The sequence below is a fragment of the Callithrix jacchus genome, chromosome 3 (assembly GCF_049354715.1).
Source record: "Callithrix jacchus isolate 240 chromosome 3, calJac240_pri, whole genome shotgun sequence".
Taxonomy (NCBI): domain Eukaryota; kingdom Metazoa; phylum Chordata; class Mammalia; order Primates; family Cebidae; genus Callithrix; species Callithrix jacchus.
Window position 1 is genome coordinate 148,911,839 of NC_133504.1, and position 21,501 is coordinate 148,933,339.

General features: G+C 35.9%; 1 pseudogene; it reads left to right on the plus strand.

Moving 5' to 3' along the window:
• Positions 1-16,434: 16,434 nt before the first annotated feature.
• On the plus strand, positions 16,435-17,335 carry LOC100414122 (non-structural maintenance of chromosomes element 1 homolog pseudogene; annotated as a pseudogene).
• Positions 17,336-21,501: the final 4,166 nt, after the last annotated feature.

The following is a 21,501-nucleotide window of genomic DNA, read 5'->3' on the forward strand; positions in this document are numbered from 1 at the left end:
CTTTTGGCTGTATAATTGGGTTTTTGTATATGAAACAAAGTTTTGAATTGGCACTAGAGTACAAATTTAATTAAGGACACAATTCCTGTAATAATCAGAACATCTGTGCCATGACCAAACAGTTCTCACTGCTTACATTTTTAAGATCTTTATTTTAGACTCCTCGAAAGGTTCATTTGGCTTCTGATACTGAACATCTATTGGTAATTTTTAGAATTTTTTATCCTGAGACTTTGCTGAAGTTGTTTATCAGTTTCAGGAGTTTTTGGGCTGAGGCGATGGGGTCTTCTAGGTATACTATCATGTCGTCTGCAAATAGAGACAATTTGGCTTCCTCCTTTCCTATTTGAATACCCTTTATTTCTTTTTCTTGCCTCATTGCTCTGGCTAGAACTTCCAGTACTATATTGAATAGGAGTGGTGAGAGAGGGCATCCTTGTCTAGTACCAGATTTCAAAGGGAATGCTTCCAGTTTTTGCCCATTCAGTATGATATTGGCTGTTGGTTTGTCATAAATAGCTTTTATTACTTTGAGATACGTTCCATCGATACCGAGTTTATTGAGGGTTTTTAGCATAAAGGGCTGTTGAATTTTGTCAAATGCCTTCTCTGCGTCAATTGAGATAATCATGTGGTTTTTGTTTTTGGTTCTGTTTATGTGGTGAATTACATTGATAGACTTGCGTATGTTGAACCAGCCTTGCATCCCCGGGATGAATTCTACTTGATCATGATGTATAAGTTTTTTGATTTGCTGTTGCAATCGGCTTGCCAATATTTTATTGAAGATTTTTGCATCTATGTTCATCATGGATATTGGCCTGAAGTTTTCTTTCCTCGTTGGGTCTCTGCCGGGTTTTGGTATCAGGATGATGTTGGTCTCATAAAATGATTTGGGAAGGATTCCCTCTTTTTGGATTGTTTGAAATAGTTTTAGAAGGAATGGTACCAGCTCCTCCTTGTGTGTCTGGTAGAATTCGGCTGTGAACCCATCTGGACCTGGGCTTTTTTTGTGAGGTAGGCTCTTAATTGCTGCCTCAACTTCAGACCTTGTTATTGGTCTATTCATAGTTTCAGCTTCCTCCTGGTTTAGGCTTGAATTTTTTGAAGCAATTTGGTGAGTACATGCAGTTCATGTGAAGTTAATTAAAACAAGAAACTAGAAATTTTTAAAGTCTATTTTAACAAAATGCAGATTTTCAAAACTCAAAACAGGGAAAATTTTGTTAAAAACACTAATTTAGAGAAGTTGTACATATTTAAAAATCAATTTTCCATAAAATCATTCATGGAAAAACGTAAGACTTTTGCATTGAGAATTATTTCTTCTTTCTTTTATCTTTATAATGAAATAGAGAGATATTAACATGAAATATACACATAAATATAGACTTAGCAAATGAGGGAATATTCCTACAATCCCACAACTGTCAAGCTGAGGTTAAACTTTGAGAAAATATTAAAAGGTCATGTACAATTTTTGACTTTGAGAAAAAGAGGGAAGGCTGGGGCTTTCGGAGGTTGAATAAGAAAGACAGCCACCAAATCTCTGAGGACAAAGTAATTAGCCAGAGAACATGATGAGAAAACAATGTACCACGGTTTTTGAAGTTTCTAAAATGATTTAATTTTTTTTTCTTTTTGCTGCAGTAGATGAGAGTAGACATGTTTATAAATAATAACACTCTTAAAAATAGTAAATGAGCAACTGAGAAATTATAGGGACACATAAGCATGGATGCATATATGTTACCAACATAACTAAAGCAGTAACATATGAAATGGAGTATAAAAAAACTCATCAAAACACCATCAACTGGATTCTACTTTGTTTTAAAGAAGATTTTCATTATACCAACCATAAAAGAGAATCAAACAGAAAATTCTTCGATATATTTTTTGCCTTGTAACAACCAAGGCATAAAAATAGAATTCAACAGACAACCTGAATTAAAATAATTTATTTAAAAAGCAAAAACTTATTTGAAAAAATATTGACACTATGCATCATTTTTTTCTTCTAGTAGAATGGAAGTTTCAAGAGGTCAGGTCTGCTTTCTTTACTGTCATATCCTTAATGCATAAAGAGTGCCTAGGATTAAATACAAGTACATCTCCAAGATATTGTGGCTTCAGTTCCAGACTAACACAAATAAAGCAAATCACAGGAATTTTTTGGTTTCCCAGTGCATATACAAGTTATGTTTACAATACATTGCAGTATATTAAGTGAGAAATAGTATTGTTTTTAAAAAGAGAATATACTTTAAAAAATACTTTGTTGCTAAAAATGCTAACAATCATCTGAGCCTTCAGCAAGTCATAACCTTGCTGGTGGTGGAGAGTCTTGTCTCAATGTTTATGCTGCTGACTGATCAAGGTGGTGGTTGCTAAAGGTTGGATGCCTGTGGAAATTTATTAAAATAAAACTATAATAAAGTTTGCCTCATAAATGAAATCTTCCTTTCACAAAAGATTTCTCTGTAGCATGCAATGTTGTTTGATAGCATTTGACTCACAGTAAAACTTCTTCAAAATTGAACTCAATCCTTTCAAACCCTACTGCTGCTTTATCAACTAACTTTAATATTCTAAATGCTTTGTTGTCATTTCAACAATGTTCACAGCATCTTCACCAGGAAAAGATTCCATCTCAAAAGCACTTTATTTACTTAGCCATAAGAAGTAACTCCTCATTTCCTCAAGTTTTATCATGAGATTGCAGTAATTTAGTCACATCTTCAAGCTCCCTTCTAATGCTAGTTTTCTTGTAATTCTACCACCTCTGTAGTTACTCCTTCTGTTAAGTCCTGAACTCTTCAAAGTCATTTATGTGGACTGGAATCAACATTCCAGTCTCCTGTGAATATTAGTATAATGACCTTCTCCCATGAATCACGAATGTTCTTAATGGGATCTAGAATGTTGAATTCTATCCAAAGGATTTAAAATTTGCTTTGTTGAGATCCATCACAGGAATCATTATCTATGACAGCTATAGCCTTACAAATATTTTTCTTAAATAATAAGACTTACAATTACTCCTTGATCCATGGACTGTTGAATGAATCACTATCTATGGCAGCTATAGCCTTACAAAATGTTGTTCTTAAATAACAAGACTTGAAAGATGAAATCACTCCTTGATATATGGGCTGCTGAATGAATATTTTGTTGGCAGATAGGAAAACATTGATCCCCTTGTACATCTTCATCAGAGTTCTTAGGAACCCAGGTGCATTGTCAATGAGCAGTACTATGTTGAAAGGAATCTTTTCTGAGCATTAGTTTTCAACAGTGGACTAAAAATATTTAGTAAACCATGAATGTAAACAGATATTCTGTCATCTAAGCTTTGTTTTATTTTTGGAATGCAGGCAGAATAGATTTAGCATAACTATTAAGTGCTTTAGAATTTTCAGAATGGCAAATGAGTATTCACTTCAACTTAAAGTCAATAACTGCATTACCCCTTAACCCGTTTACACCTAGTGTCCCATTATTGGAATGCTAAGCTTGTGGGAGTTATTTATATCCTACCATTCAAGGTCATCACCAACATCTTTGATTTCACACAAAATATTTGCAATCTCCTGCAGAAATGGCCTAACAAGGGAGTCAGCCTGTCCTTGAAGCTTTGAAACCAGATACTGACTTCTCCTCTCTAGCTATGAAAGTCCTAGATGGCATCATCTTCCAATAGGAGGATTCTGTATCTACATTAAAATCTATTGTTTTGTGCAATCACCTTCATCAATTTTCTTTGCTTGATATGGCTAACTTACTGGTCACCTTGAACTCTTATGTTATGAAGATGGTGTCTCTTTTTAAACCTTGTGAATAAACCTCTGGTAACTCCAAACATTGCTTCTACAGCTTCCTTATATCTCTCAGCCTTCACATAATTGAAGAGAGTTAGGGCCTTGCTCTTGATTAGGCTTTGTCTTGAAGAAATATTGTAGCTGGTTTGATTTTTTGTCCAGACCACTCTAACTTTCTCCATATCGACAATAAGACTGCTTTGCTTTCTTTTCATTCATGTGTTCATTTGAGTAGCACTTTTAATTTCCTTCAAGAATTTTTGCTTTGTATTCACAACATGACTATTTGGTTTGAGAATACTAGCTTTTGGCTTATCCTGGCTTTTGACATGCCTACCTTACAAAGCTTAGTCATTTCTAGCTTTTGATGTAAAGGGGTTCCTTTCACTTGAACCCCTAGAAGTCATTGTATGGTTATTAATTGATCCTAGAGGATTACCGTATTGCATGGAAAAGGGATGTCTAAAAAGAGAAGGCAATATGGGGGAATGGCCAGAAAGTGTAGAAGTTAGAACACACACAACATTTATCAATAAAGTTTGCCACCTTACATAGTGCAGTTTGTGATACTCCAAAATAATCAAAATAGTAATCCCAAAGATACTGATCACTGATCAATATCATATTTATAATAATAATTCAAAATTTAAAATACTGGGAGAACTACCAAAATGTGGCACAAAGACATGAAGTGAGCCCATACTGTTAGAAAAATGGCACCCGTAGACATGTTTGACATAGGCTTGCCACAAACCTTCAACTTATAAAATGTATAGTATTTGGGAAGCACAATAAAGTGAAATGCAATAAAATTATATATGCTTGTAGATGCTCAATAAATATTTTTCTTACAATAAAGGAACAAATAGTATACATAGAGTGCAGAAAATGCCTTTGTCTTTACCATGGCCAGGATGAAATATATCTTTGACGTGCCATCTACCCTTGATGTGATTCTGTGCTGACCAAAAACCTTCCAATTAATAAGCCATTCTCCTGGACAGAAGTGGTATGTATGGTCACTGAAAAGTTACATCCTCCATTACGAGATATATAATTTCCATTTCATTCAATTACTCAACAGTTCGGAGAAATCTTCTTTCTGACCCAAGGAGGCATCCTGTTGTTGGGACATGGCAACTTTATACACATCAGCAAAGCCAAGATTTCTAAGCCAACACATTTTTGAGAAGAAAAAGCTGTGATAAAGAGTTTAAAGAGCCAGTGTAAACTCATTATTGTGGAAAACCCTGGAAATGTTCCTTTTACTCATTTGATTTCACATTTTGTGTTCAAATGATTTTATTGTTTTTGGTGATATAATTGAATGATTTAGATTTATAAATGTAAGAAGTGATGGCATGTTCTGTCAATTGACAATATACCCATTTAACCTGAGTCATTATATGTCAAGACAAAGACTTGGATCAATGGCAATGTCACATATCAGATCTCAATGGTTTGTGGGCATTTCTAGAATGCTCAGCACATACTCTAGAAGGTCTCTTCATTATTGATGACAAAGGAATCCTAAGACAGATAACAATGAATGGCCTGCCTGTTGATGAGTCACTTAATGAGATGTTACATTTGGTTCAAGTATCCTAGTACCAACAAATATGGAGAGCGCTCTCACCTGCCTGTTGGAAACCCAGTGCCATAGACTAAATGTCTCCCCGAAAATTCAGATACTGAAATTCTAATTCCCAATGTGATGATTTAAGGAGTTGGTGACTTTGGGAGGTGACAAGAACACTGAAAACAACACAATTTTTTAGGTTTTTTTGAGGTCAAAAGTCTGATACTGGACTCATCAAGCCAAAATCTAGGTGTTGGCAGTGCTACAGTCCTCTCTGGAAGTTCTAGGAGTCTGTTTCCTTGTCTTTTCCTGCTTCTAGAAGCTTCCCACATTCCTTGGTCCATGGTTTGCTTTCTCCATTTTTTTAAATGAACATTCTTTTTCCTTTCTGATTATCTTTTGGTAGTCACATCTCCCTCTGACTGCAATTAGGAAAGGTTATATACTTTTATAGATTCATGGAATTAGATTGGCCCTATCTGGATTATCTGAGATAATCTCCCAGTCTCCCCGTTCTTAATTTAATTACATCTGCAAAATCCCTGTTGGCATGTTAGATAACATATTCATAGGTTCTAAGAATTAGAATGAGAACATCTTGGGGAACCATTATTCCACCTCTTCTACCTTATCAGGGAGTGAAAAGGCTATGAAGAAAAATTAAAGCAAGATCAAAACATCCAGAAGGCAGAGTGCTAGGGGGCATATTTTCTTTTATTAGCTCAGGTAGGAATATCTGAAATGTCAGACTAGTACTTTTCACACAGATTAATTTTGAATTTAACATACAGAAAATATGATATGACACTTATCAAACATTTAAAGAGTAGTCTGGTTATAATCACAGCCTACGGTTTCATTGCTCACCTTTAGTAAAACCTGTGCAGAGTGCTGTTTTGGACCACAGACTCCCCATGATGTCCATATCATCACGGACCTCAAAACATTTACTTATGTCCTCTTCAACACTTTTCCACCTTTGCAGCACAAAGCAATCTCCTGCACACTTAGAAAGAAATCTGCTGTGGGGGCTACCTGCCAGAAAAGCTAAAATGCCTTCTGTAATTGCTAGCTGATGGTTTCTATCTTTTTCAAAACATACCAACAAATCCTTGCTGATTCTTCATGAAGGATGGGCAAAATACCTTACTATTGCTTAACATCGCTGTGTTTCTCCCAGTTTGCTTTCTTATTTGCTTTTTTAACTAGAATATTGTCTTCTGTCCTCAGTTTCCCATAGTGATTATTTGCCCTTTAAGCAAGCAATCTATTCTATAATTTTACTCTATAATGTATTGACAATTTTTACAGTATGAAAAGCAAGAGTCCTATTATATCACATATGACTGACCATGACCAAAAATTGGAAGATATCAACAATGTAATTACCAAGATAGCTAAAGTTTAATTATTATGTACCTAAGTTTTAATTAACAGCTTTTAATTTAAAAACAAAAAACACCATTATACATTTGCTTGAAATAGAATATATTGAAGGTGATTACCCTCTCCTTGATTTAAAGACATTATTTCAGCCATTCATTACCACTTCATGCTGCAATAGTCATGTCTGTTTTTCACTTTTTTTCCATGGTGCCATCATATCTGCTGAACCATTTAGTATTCACCTGAGTTTTACAGTCTTCAGTTTCTAATCTGCCATAACCTGAATAAATGTATAAACAAGTGTATCAAAATAGCTTGAAAACGTCAAGAAAAATGGCCTTAAAAATTTCCTATGAATAGAATGTATGAACTTGAATGTACACAGCTCTCTACTGTGTAAAGTGGAGTGTTTTCATTTCACACAACTCCCATTGTTAAATTGTAGATTCTACATTTACTCTCCCTGCCACATTAACCTAAACTGATTATTTTCTTTTTGTTTTGTGAATAAACTCTAGCTTTCATTGCTACTTTCCAAAAAACAAACATAAAACAGAGGGATACAAATGTATTCCTTCACTGGAAGGAAAGGAAGCTCTCTTTACTTAGGAAAGGAATTATGGTCATGGAATAGAGAAAGTCAGAGATTTTTGGAAGAACTGAAGAGTACAGACTATATGATCATAAGGATAGCCAGCATGGAAAAAACAAAATGAATTTAACTCATCTTAAATTGTAAATTATTGGCTAACTTTCCCTAACTTGTTTCAGCATTTCAAGATAGATTAGAGAATCACGATAACTTAGAAATTGTTTAAAATTTTTAAAAAAGAAATAAAATTTCAGAAAAGGTAAACGCCATTTCAAATTTCCTTCTAGCCTTTTCAATTCATATCACCTGATGTGCCAAATTGGCAACATGATCCAGAAAGCATTAAGTGAGATGTGAGATGTTGCAGTTCTGTAAATTCCTCTAAATCTGGGTCCTCTGTTACACACTAGCCTATCCACCATATATCCCCTCCTTCTGGAATGCTTCTTACCTGCTTACCTTGGTAAACAGTAAAATTCTCACCTATCCAATGGATAAGTGAGAATTGCCTTTTTATAATTTCCTCATTGATCCATCACCCCACTTATATCACATGAATTCAATTGCTTAGCTACTTGTTTGTCTTTTCTTACAGAAGTTACCCTCCATGAAGGTAGGCACAATATTATCTCTTCACTGTTATTCACCAATAAACAATTGCCCAGCAATTAGCACACACTAAATTCTCTATGTATAGTTTACAACAAAATTAACACTATGATAAATGTTTATGCTTCAGCTCAAATTGGATTCAGCCTTAACATGTACTACAGCCCACTAAGCAAGGAAAGAGACATATTGAAAGCTGAGGTGCCTGTTATGAAGAGGAAGATTTGACATGTTTCTAAGATATTTTTATTTCTATCATCATCTTCTCCTGTGCCAAGAAAAATTGTGAAGGACTGTGTAAAGGATGAAAAACTTGCCTTTTATTGCCTTTGAACTATTTTAAGATTCTTTAAGTTGTAGAAAACAGGTAAGAATGCAAATAAATTAGGTCCAGTGGACTAAAATTTATTACTTCCCTATGCATATGGGCCAGGTTTACATCTACTTATAAATGCATTTATCATTTCTGATTGCCTATCTTAAAAATACCTTTCCAATTGAACTAAATGAAAGATAAAAATGTATGTTATAAAAAATCTTTTTCTGAATGTCATACGATGCTGATTTAAAAAGCACATGAAGCTGACATGGTAGGCATCCTCCTGTCATTCTCAGCTTGTTCCTTATAATCAACTTCTTTATCTAATAGCAGCAGGTTGGCACACATTTTTTTAATGACAAAATGGTATTTAATATTTCATTTTTAAAAGGAACATTAATTATGCAGCTTTATAAAAATAAAAGAAGGTGAAGATGTATGCCAACATCAATTTACAACTTTCTTTTGTTTAATTAATATTATTTCATGTTTAATTTGAAGTGTGTTTTGCTCATCAACATGAAATGTTTAATTTATATGAAACTTCATTCAGAATACTGCCTCTGGAGAAGCAACAATTTATTCTGAACTATGTACACACATACTGAATAAAGCATTCAGTTCACAGGGGATTTTGTTGCAAGCATCATTCACAAGCATCATTCACAATTAAGTTGAGCTCTCAATGATCCAGGCTAATTATAAATAAATACATTACTTGGTAATTTATAGAATATGCAAATAGAGTGATTTTCAGCCTTTGATTATCTCTAGTTCCTACCAATTTAATTTCCGTACATTTGTCAAATCCACTGTTCAACTGATTTGAACTGGCAACATCCTTATTCATCTTCCTCATTGTCCTTACTCAGATCGTAACAGTAATCTCCTGGCTGTTCTCCCCAGTTCTCTTTGCATCATCTGCAATACAGCCAGAGTAATCACTTCATTATCCCAGCACCTTGACATTCTCTCTTAATTCCTTTTTTTTAACTTTTAGAGAGCACAAATTATACAATATTAATGCTCTACTTAAATGTTTAAATGACCCTCTTGTCACCGGCCCTTAACTCCACTCACACCCTGTGCTGCAGATTTCTATTTGCAGGTCCCAAAAGCTTTCTTAAATTCTATTCACACTCTTGCTGTAATATTCTTCAACACTCCATATTCCTTCCAATTCTGACTAATTCCTACTCATCCTTCAAATCCCAATTCAGAGCAACTTCTTCATAAAATCTTCCATGACAACTGCCTGATACAGACTTATTCTTCTGCACTTCCGAGAAAACTCCATTTATGTGTAGTTCCTCATTATTCTGTAAATGTCTTAAGAACTAGGACTTTATTTTAGTTGTAATATTTTGACTGATTTGCCTGGATATTACTGGAAAATAATAAAATCCTTATGAATGCACTTTTTGTAAATGTGAACTTATATTTTATGCAACCAAATTAAAGTCCCCAGTTGTGGTTATGAATACATAATTAAGAACACCAAATAATTTTAGGCTTTTTGGGAGGAAATAAACACAAACAATTTCAGAAACAGAAGACTAAGAGAAACTGTGGATTTTTTTTTCTAAACATTTTATTATCTCCAGTAAAATATTTGGGGAAAATTATATTTAAATGCTAAAGTTTTATTACATCCAACAAATACATAATTTCTCCAAAATATACCAAGACCTTACTATTAATCAAATAATCACATATATGGGGTGTAAATGTTATTAAGATATCTCTCTGTCAATATATTAAATTGATCCACATGAAACTGCCATCTTAGTAAGTCAAAAATAGTAAAGTATTGACAATTTGATATGGTTCAAAGTAGTATCATGGAAATAGATAAAGAACTTAAAATATCGAAAGTAGAATGTCTAAAAGTAGAAAGGCTTTGAATAGAATAAGAAATGCACTAAGAAAAAAAGATGTGTAAAAACAATACTAATTTTGGGTGAAATTTAGAAAACTCACAAATAGGCAATAGGAATTGAGCTAGATCATAAAGCACCTCTACAATTTTAACCAATAAAAATGTTGGAAAAGTCACAATTAGAAGAAATGTTAAAAATGTTTTTCATGAAAAGTGGCAAGTCTCACTAAGACTATTTTGGATGAAACAAATGAAAATATATATTCAAATTAGCACTAAAGGAGGCTATATCTTATACCATATGTCCTCAAAAATTCAAAGATAAGAAACAAACTATACCTAGATATGATGGGAATTTGACCTGGAAGTTGGAATGAAGTCTTATGTTGCCATATCTTGGGCATTAGATTTTAATTGTTGCAGGATAACCAGACTGCTGGCATTCAAATCCCAGTTTACCCAGTCCATAGACACATGATCTTGAGTAAATCATTTACCATTTTTTTAAATGTAGGAAAATGATTGTTGTGACGATTAAATGATGTTAACATATACATATGCAAAGTGACTAGACAGCATGAGGCACACAGTAAGTGCTACAGATGAATTTACTAATATACTTATTGACCTGCTCCAGTTTGCCTCTTTTTTTCTTCATTGACTAGATTTCACCAACTCATCTTGCTGGTTCTCATCATGGAAGCCTCCTGTATCCTCTCTATAGCATATAATCACTTTCTCTCTGACAAGATACTGCACTGGTTTTGAGTTAAATATATGTTTCCGATCCAGTTGGTCAAAGATAGGAAATGAATGAAAAAATAGGATATGAAAAGCTTTAAGAATTTCTGTGAGTCAGACAATGAAATATAGCTTAAAATAAATATGCATGTTTTAATATCTAAAAACCGCTGAAGAGAATGGCTTAATGATTAGTCCAGGATAATCTTAAAAGTTTGTAAAAATGTGCAAGCAAATTAAAGGTCAATACTGAGGTCTGTAACTATCCTACTGAGAAATTTATACTCCTTTCCATGAGTAATAGGGAAACATGAAAGACTTTGGGCAAGACAGTGTTTGAAGATAATAACTTTGAAGCAATATGGAGATAGAAATAGATGGTGAAGAGACAGAAGGTTATGAGAGGAAAGAAGACAGGATGTGAATCTAGTGCAGGGTTTAACCAACATGGTTCACACAGAAAAATCAGTAATTATGAGAAAAAGCTAAATTCTATATCACTTACTGATGTGTGAAACGAGAATTATCTACAGCTGTGTAGCAAAGATAGTTCTTTTCTCTAAAAATATATAAAAATACCTTAATGTGTCCACATCACCAGGATGGCTATAAAGATCAAATTAAATCATATATATGGTCATATATATGCATATATTTGTATACATACATATGTATGTGTGTGCTCATATTTACTTATGTATATATACATATGCATGTATATGTGTGCATGTGTATATATATGTGTATTTATGTGTGCTTATATACACATATATTTATAATTTTGAAGACTCAATAATGACACTGAAAGGCATTTACTAATGCTTATTTACTATCTGAAACCTACTCTCTAATAAAATCAATTCCCAAGGAGAGCATTTGTTCTATAACATATTCAATAGTAGTAGAAGCTCAAGCATCACTCATATTTCTACACTAAAAACTTAATTCCAGAAGACTTGTAGCACAAATTCTAGCTGAAAATATATCTTTCTTCTTCTCAACAAAACTTTTACTTTCTCTCTTCCATCTTGTAGTATGTTCATATTTTTTAAAAACAGATGACTGAAGCTAGAAGTGTAAAAAGAATTTTACAAACATTTTGATACAGCCGCAGTGATTGCAAATAAATTAGCTGATAAATCCTCAGCATTCAGCCTTTGATAAACCCTAGATATGCTCTGTTACATCTAGAATTTATTCCACTTCTGGGAACCCTTAAACTTTTCAAATATGACTGGTTTTAAAATCACTTGAGGAGTCCGCCAAGATGGCCGAATAGAAACACCTCTGGAGTGCAGTTACCAGCAAGAGTGCTGGAGAAGGCCAGTGATATCCACATTTCCGACTGAGGTACTAGGTTTAACTCAATGGGACATGTTACTCAGTGTAGCACAAGTAGGGCAAACCGAGGCAGGGTGGGGCGCTGCCTCACCTGGAAAGTACAACTGGTCAGAGAACAAACATCCAACCTATCAGAGGTCATCGGGGACTCGGGGACTTTTCCAGCCACTCTGGCACACCAGTTCAGATTCTGTGCTTCTCCCATGGTCTTTTTCTTTAAGTTATATATACATATATATATATATATATATATATATATATATATATAATTGCATTTTAGGTTCTAGGGTACATGTGATGAATATACAGGATTGTTGCATAGGTACATACATGGAAGTGTGGTTTGCTGCCTCCATCCACATCACCTATATCTGGCATTTCTCCCTATATTATCCCTCCCCAACTCCCCTCCCCCCACTGTGCCTCCCTAGTTCTGCCCCACAGACCTCAGTGTGTGATGCTCCCCTCCCTGTGTCCATATGCTCTCCTTGTCCAACACCTGCCTATGAGTGACAACATGCAGTGTTTGATTTTCTGTTCTTGTATCAGTTTGCTGAGAATGATCGTTTCCAGCTTCATCCATGTCCCTACAAAGGACACGAACTCATCACTTTTTATGGCTACATAGTATTCCATGGTGTATATGTGCCACATTTTCCCTGTCCAGTCTATCATCGATGGGCATTTTGGTTGGTTCCAGGTCTTTGCTATTGTAAACTGCTGCAATGAACATTCGTGTGCATGTGTCCTTATAATAGAATGATTTATAATCCTTTGAATATATACCTAGTAATGGGATTGCCGGGTCAAATGGAATTTCTATTTCTAGGTCCTTGAGGAATCACCACACTGTCTTCAGCAATGGTTGAACTAATTTACACTCCCACGAACAGTGTAAAAGTGTTCCTATTTCTCCACATCCTCTCCAGCATCTGTTGTCTCCAGATTTTTTAATGATCTCCATTCTAAATGGCATGAGATGGTACCTCAATGTAGTTTTGATCTGCGTTTCTCTAATGACCAGTAATGATGAGCAGTTTTTCATATATTTGTTGGCCTCATACATGTCTTCTTTTGTAAATTGTCTGTTCATATCCTTCATGCACTTCTAAATGGGCTTGTTTGTTTTTTTTCTTGTAAATCTGTTTTAGTTCTTTGTAGATTCTGGATATCAGCCCTTTGTCAGATGTATAGATTGCAAAAATTTTTTTCCCATTCTCTTGGTTGCCAATTCACTCTGATGTTTGTTTCTTTTGCTGTGCAGAAGCTCTGGAGTTTAATTAGGTCCCATTTCTCTATTTTGGCTTTTGTTGCCAATGCTTTTGGTGTTTTAGTCATGAAGTCCTTATCTATGCCTATGTCCTGAATGGTTTTGCCTAGATTTTCTTCTAGGGTTTTTATGATGTTAGGTCTTATGTTTAAGTCTTTAAACCATCTGGACTTAATTTTAGTGTATGGTGTCAGGAAGGGGTCCAGATTCTGCTTTCTTCATATGGATGACCAGTTTTCCCAACACCATTTATTAAACAGGGAATCCTTTCCCCATTGCTTGTTTTTGTCAGGTCTGTCAAAGATCAGATGGTTGTAGATGTGTGGTGTTACCTCCGATGCCTCTGTTCTTTTCCATTGGTCTATATCTCTGTTTTGGTACCAGTACCATGCTGTTTTGATTACTGTAGACTTGTAGTATAGTTTGAAGTCAGGTAGCGTGATGCCTCCAGCTTTGTTCTTTCTGCTTAGAATTAACTTGGCTATGTGGGCTCTTTTTTGGTTCTATATGAAGTTTAAGGTTTTTTTTTTCCAGTTCTGTGAAGAATGTCATTTGTAGCTTAATGGAGATAGTGTTGAATCTATAAATCACTTTGGGCAGTATGGCCATTTTCACGATATTGATTCTTCCTAACCATGAGCATGGAATGTTTCTCCATCTGTTTGTGTCCTCTCTTATTTCATTGAGTGGTCATTTATAGTTCTCCTTGAAGAGGTCCTTTACATTCCTTGTTAGTTGTATTCCTAGGTATTTTATTTTTTTTGTAGCAATTGTGAATGGCAGTTTGTTCTTGATTTGGCTCTCTTTAAGTTTATTATTGGTGTATAAGAATGCTTGTGATTTTTGCACATTGATTTTGTATCCTGAGACTTTGCTGAAGTTGCTCATCAGTTTCAGGAGAATTTGGGCTGAGACAATGGGGTCTTCTAAATATACAATCATGCTGTATGCAAATAGAGTCCATTTGACTTCCTCCTTTCCTAATTGAATACGCTTTATTTCTTTTTCTTGCCTAATTGTTCTGGCTAGAACTTCTAATACTATATTGAACAGGAGTGGTGAGAAAGGGCCTCCTTGTCTAATGCCAGATTTCAAAGGGAGTGCTTCCAGTTTTTGCCCATTCAGTATGATATTGGCTGTGGGTTTGTCATAAATAGCTTTTATTATTTCAAGATGCGTTCTGTTGATATCTAGTTTATTGAGAGTTTTTGGCATAAAGGGCTGTTGAATTTTGTTGAAGGCCTTCTTTGCATCTATTGAGATAATCGTGTGGCTCTTGTCTTTGGTTATGTTTATGTGGTGAATTACATTTATAAAATTGCATATGTTGAACCCACCTTGCATCCCCAGAATGAAGCTTACTTGGTCGTGGTGGATCAGAATTTCAATGTGCTGTTGCAATCAGTTTGCCAGTGTGGTATTGAAGATTTTTGAATCTATGTTCATCATGGATATTGGCCTGAATTTTTCTTTTCTTGCTGAGTCTCTGCTGGGAACAAAGACACTACATACCAGAATCTCTGGACACATTTAAAGCACTGTCTAGAGGACAATTTATAGCAATAAATGCTCACATGAGAAGCATCAAAGGATCTAAAATCAACACCCTATCATCAAAATTGAATGATCTAGAGGAGTAAGATCGAAAAAAACTCAAAAGCTAGCAGAAGACAATAAATAACTAAGATCAGAGCACAATTGAAGGAAATAGTGACACAGAATACCTTTCAAAAAATCAATAAATCCAGGAGCTGGTTTTTTTTTTTTTTAAAGATCAACAAAATAGACAGACCACTAGCCAGATTAATAAAAGAGAAAAGAGAGCATAATCAAATAGATGCAATAAAAAATGATAAAGGGGATATCACCACAGATTCCACAGAAGTACAAACCACCATCAGAGATTACTACAAACAACTCTATGCACATAAATCAGTAAACCTGGAAGTAATGGATAAATTCATGGACACTTACATCCTCCCAAGCCTAAACCAGGAAGAAGTAAAAAACCAGAATAGACCAATAACATGGTCTGAAGTTGAGGCAGCAATTAAAAGCCTACCACCCCAAATAAAAGCCCAGGTCCAGATGGGTTCGCAGCTGAATTCTACCCGACATACAAGGAGGAGCTGGTACCACTTCTTCTGAAACTATTCCAAACAATCCAAAAAGAAGGAATCCTCCCTAAGCCTTTTTATGAAACCAACATCTCCCATGGTCTTTACAGCCCACAGTCCAGGAGATTTCCACTAGGCTGACAAGTGCTGCAGGTTTCCAGCACAGATCTGAATGGCCATTTGAGCTGGCTCAGCGAATTTTCAGCACAAATCTGGGTAGCCATTTTTGCTGGCACATGAAATACCTGTGAGACAGAGCCTCCCACTACCCTGAAATAAGGGGAGCTGAAGGAAGGGAGCCAAGTGATCTGGCTCCATGGGTCCCACCCCCACAAAGACCAGCAAACTGAAATTCTCTGTCTTGAGAGTTTCGCAGCTAGCACAGCAGTTTTAGTTTTGTTTTTTTTTTACAACAAATGCCATTATTTATTTCCATGTGTTTCCAAAAATCAAAACGTTTTCAAACACAACTAAGATATAAAATACAGCATAAAATGAGATTTAGATGTTTCCCACATAAAGCAAAAAAGTCGTAGAAATTGTTTTGCCAAACCCAATTGGTAGATCCCACTTATCCTCTCCTAGCAAAGGCATGTCCCCCAGTCTGAGGCCCTAGCCCACCCAGGGCCAGGAGAAACAGGAACACCCACTAGGGCGGAGGTGCTGCTGGTGTAGAACGTGCCAACTACTCACGTGGTCTCCTTTGGTCCACCCTACTTTCTACCAACCAGCCAACCAACCTTGACCACAGAGAAACCGTGACTTAGCCAAGGTTATCTGATGGGACTGTCACTAGAGGAGTGGGACGTGAAGCGCATGCAGAAGCACTGCTAGAAGGTCCATGACCACAATGCCACCGTAGATAAGTTGGAGGACTTCATCAAAAACATAAACAGTGTCTTGGAGTCCTTGTATATTGAGATAAAGAGAGGAGTCACGGAAGATAACGGGAGACCCATTTATGCGCTGGTGAATCTTGCTACAACTTCAGTTTCCAAAATGGCTACGGATTTTGCAGAGAATGAGCTGGATCTGTTTAGAAAGGCCCTGGAACTGATCATCGACTCAGAAAGTGGCTTTGCATCTTCCACAAACATTTTGAACCTGGTTGATCAGCTTAAAGGAAAAAAGATGAAGAAGAAGGAAGCGGAGCTGGTGCTGCAGAAGTTTGTCCAAAACAAGTGGCTGATTGAGAAGGAAGGGGAGTTCACCCTGCACGGCCGGGCCATCCTGGAGATGGAGTAGTACATCCGGGAGACGTACCCTGACTCAGTGAAGATCTGCAATATCTGCCACAGCCTCCTCATCCAGGGTCAAAGCTGCAAGACCTGTGGAATCAGGATGCACTTACCCTGCGTGGCCAAGTACTTCCGGTCGAATGCCAAACCGCGCTGCCCTCACTGCAACGACTACTGTCCCCATGAGATCCCAGAAGTCTTCGACCCTGAGAAGGAGAGGGAGCCTGGTATCTCGAAATCGAACAAAAAGTCCCTGCGGTCCAGGCGGCATTAGCCGTGGTGCCCTGCCGAGGGGCTGGCCACCTGGGGGGCCTGAACGTCACAGCCCTTCTGGGAAGAGAGGCATCTGTGTTGCAGGTTCCACACGAGTCACCTGTTTGTTCTTAACTTCCCATCCGCAGCTTTGGAATAAACCATCCTGCAAAGTTAAAAAAAAAAAAAAATGTTTATTTCTTCCTTCATTTCATTATTTATCCAGTAGTCATTTAGGAGCAGGTTGTTCATTTTCTGTGTACTTGTGTGGTTTTGAGTCAGTTTCTTAATCCTGTGTTCTAATTTGATTGCACTGTGGTCTGTGAGACTGGTTGTTAAAATTTCCATTCTTTTGCATTTGCTGAAGAGTGATTTACTTCCAAATTTGTGGTCAGTTTTAGAGTAAGTGCAATGTGGTTCTGGTCTGTGGATTTGGAGTGGAGAGTTCTGTAGATATGGGCTAGGTCCACTTGGTCCAGGTCTGAGTTCAAGTCCTGGATATTCTTGTTAATTTTCTGTCTTGTCTAATGTTGACAGAGGAGCGTTAACATCTTCCATTATTATTGTATGGGAGTCTAAGACTCTTTGTAGGTTGTTACAAACTTACTTTATGCATCTGGGTGCTCCTCTATTGGCTGCATACATATTTAGGGTAGTTAGCTCTTTTTGTTGCATTGATCCCTTTACCATTAAGTTATGCTCTTCTTTGTCTCTTTTGATCTTTGTTTGTTTAAAGTCCTTTTTTTCAGAGATTAGGATTGCAGCCCTTGCTTTTCTTTGCTCTTCACTTGCTTGGTAAATCTTCATCCATCCCTTTATTTTGAGTCTATTTGTGTCTTTGCACATGAGATGGGTTCCCCTGGATACAGCACACCATAGGATCTTGAATTTTTATCCAATTTGCCAGTCTGTGTCTTTTGATTGTAGCATTTATCCCATTTAAATTTAAGGTTAATATTGTTATTTGTGAATTTGGTCCTGCCATTTTGATACCAGCTGGTTGTTTTGCCCATTAGTGGATGCAGTTTCTTTATTGTGTTAATGGTCTTTACTGTTTCATATATTTTTGCAGTGGCTGGTACTGGTTGTTCCTTTTCATGTTTAGTGCTTCCTTCAGGAGCTCTTGTAAGGCAGGCCTGGTGATGATGAGATCTCTAAGTAATTGCTTGTCCATAAAGGATTTTATTTCTCCTTCACTTATGAAGATTACTTTTGCTGAATGTGAAATTCTGGGTTCAAAATTCTTTTCTTTAAGGGTGTTGAATATTGGCCCCCAGTCTCTTCTGACTTGTAGGGTTTCTACAAGAGATCCACTGTGAGTCTGATGTGCTTCCCTTTGTGGGTAACCCAACCTTTCTCTCTGGCTGTCCTTAGCATTTTTTCCTTCATTTCAACACTAGTGAATCTGAAGATTATGTGCCTTGGTATTGCTCTTCTTGAGGAATATCTTTGTGATGTTCTCTGTATTTCCTGGATTTAAATATTGGCCTGCCATACTAGGTTAGAGAAGTTCTCCTGGGTAATATCCTGAAGAGTGTTTTCTAGCTTGGATTAATTCTCCCCATCACATTCTGGTACACCGATCAAATGTAGATGAGATCTTTTCATATAATACCATATTTCTTGGAGACTTTGTTCATTTCTTTTCACTCTTTAGTCTCTAATCTTGCCTTCTTCTTTTATTTAATTGAGTTAATCTTCAATCTCCAAAACCCTTTCTTCTGCTTGATCAATTGTGCTGTCAAAACTTATGTATGCTTCACGAAGTTCTTGTGCTGTGTTTTTCAGCTCCATCAAGTCATTTATTTTCTTTTCTAAGCTGGTTATCCTACTTAGCATGTTCTAACCTTTTTTCAAAGTTCCTAGTTTCTTTGCATTGGGTTAGAACATGTTCCTTTAGCTCAGAGAAATATGTAATTACCCACCTTCTGAAGCCTGCTTCTGTCAATTCATCAAACTCATTCTCCATCCAGTTTTGTTTCCTTGCTGGTGAGGAGTTGTGATCCCTTGGAGGAGGAGAGGTGTTCTGGTTATTGGTGATTTTATCCTTTTTGTGCTGGTTTCTTCCCATTTTCATGGATTTGTCTACCTTTGCATACAACAAACATAGGAAAGAATGTTCATCATCACTGGTCATTAGAGAAATGCAAATCAAAACCACATTGAGAAACTATTTCATGCCAGTTAGAATAGCAATCATTAAAAAAATCAGGAGACAACAGATGCTGGAGAGGATATGGAGAAATAGGAATGCTTTTACACTGTTAGTGGGAGTGTAAATTAGTTCAACCATTGTGGAAGACAGTGTGGTGATTCCTCAAGGATCTAGAAATAGAAATACCATTTGACCCAGCAATCCCATTACTGGGTATATACCCAGCAGATTGTAAGTTGTTGTATCATAAAGACACATGCACATGTATGTTCATTGTGGCACTGTTTACAATAGCAAAGATGTGGAACCAATCCAAATGCCCATCAGTGATAGACTCAATAAAGAAAATGTGGCACATATACACCATGGAATACTATGCAGCCAATGAAAAGAATGAGTTCATGTCCTTTGCAGGGACAATGAATCTGGAAACTATCATTCTCAGCCAACTGACACAAGAACAGAAAACCAAACACCACACGTTCACGTTCTCACTCATACCTGGGTGTTGAACAATGAGAACACATGGACACAGGGAGGAAACCATCATAAACCAGGGTCTATTGGTGGCTGGGGGGCTTGGGGAAGGATATCAGGTGGTGGGGAGATTTGGGAAGAGATAACATTATGAGAAATACCTAATGTAGGTGACTGGGGGATGGAGGCAGCAAACCAACATGGCATGTCTATACCTACATAATAATCCTGCAAGATCTGCACATGTACCCCAGAACTTAAAGTATAATATATATATATATATATATATATATATATATATATATATATGTATATATACATATATATGTGTGTATGTATATATACATGTATACATATATATATACATGTGTGTGTATATCACTTGAAGAGCCCTAAATAAATAACATTCAAGGGCCAATACTGTTCTACTCTGTTCAATTCCTGAGTTTTGCTAATATCACTTCATTCTTTCCATTCTTCTGCATTTTGTTAAAGACATTCCCTTCAGGATGAATTATTCTGTTTCATCATTTCTTTTTCTCCTGTGTCAACAATATCCTAAAATATATTGCTTTAGCAAAATGCAGGAATATTTAAATAGATATTCTAGTGTTATTCTTTCTAAAAATTAAGTCAGTGTTAGCCTGTGTTTGCTTGAACACTTTATAAAACATGTAATGACTGGAGGCTACTGTTCATGCAAACAGATAAATCACAGTAAGAGTAGATGGGAATATTTATTTCATTGACAGTTCTTGAAAGTCATGAGACTTTTTCTTGAAATCTAATTCAATAATTATTTATGGAACAATATATATATGAAGTACACATTGCTTAGAAGTAAAATCCCCATAAATAATGCTATTATTATTATTGTTACTGGATGTAAATCTCACCATTTTACTGGAGAGTGAATATGAAAAAAGTTATTTTAATGTTTAGTGAACAAAAAGACACTAAACTAAAGCACAAATTTTTTGGTCATGGCTATTTTATAATACCTCAAACTTATCCAAAATGCAGGTCATCTTAAAAGGATTAGTAGTAATTTTTGGCCTTGCAGCAAACATATTATTTTGAGTTCAAATCAAATTTAAGCATTTTATTGCAATGATTTGTGGATCTGAAGGTCAGCAGAATGCTGAAAATTTATTATTTTTAACAAATCAATATTGTACTCTGAAATTCTGAATCTCTGAGAGAAGTTGATAAGCCATGGCTTCTGACTGTGCATTCTTGCCTAGTGCTTTGAGATTTCAAATGCATTCTTGCCTAGTATTATGAGACTTCAAATCAACAAAATGAAGTTTCCCATAATATCGTCCTCCTCCTTTGTTTAAAATCCTTGTGCTGCTTGCGTGTTTTGTTCTTGCATAAACAGTTAATACAGTCTTTATCAGGGTTGACAGGGAATATAATTTTCTGGTATCATAGATGCCTAATATGTATTATGTATCAATGCTCTAAATGCTTTTACATATATGAATGCATTTAATACTCACAGAAGCCCTATCCAAAAGGCACTGTTGGTACCACTGTATTATATGTAGGAAAACAGAAGCAAGGTGGTATGATATAATTTGCTGAAGGTAACATACCCAGAGCCCAGACTATAGGCTCTAGTGTCCACATCCTTACCATTTACTCTGTACAACACTTTAATCAGCACAACGGATAATTTAGTTAAATACCAAATATACTCAAGTAATATTACTAAAGATATAA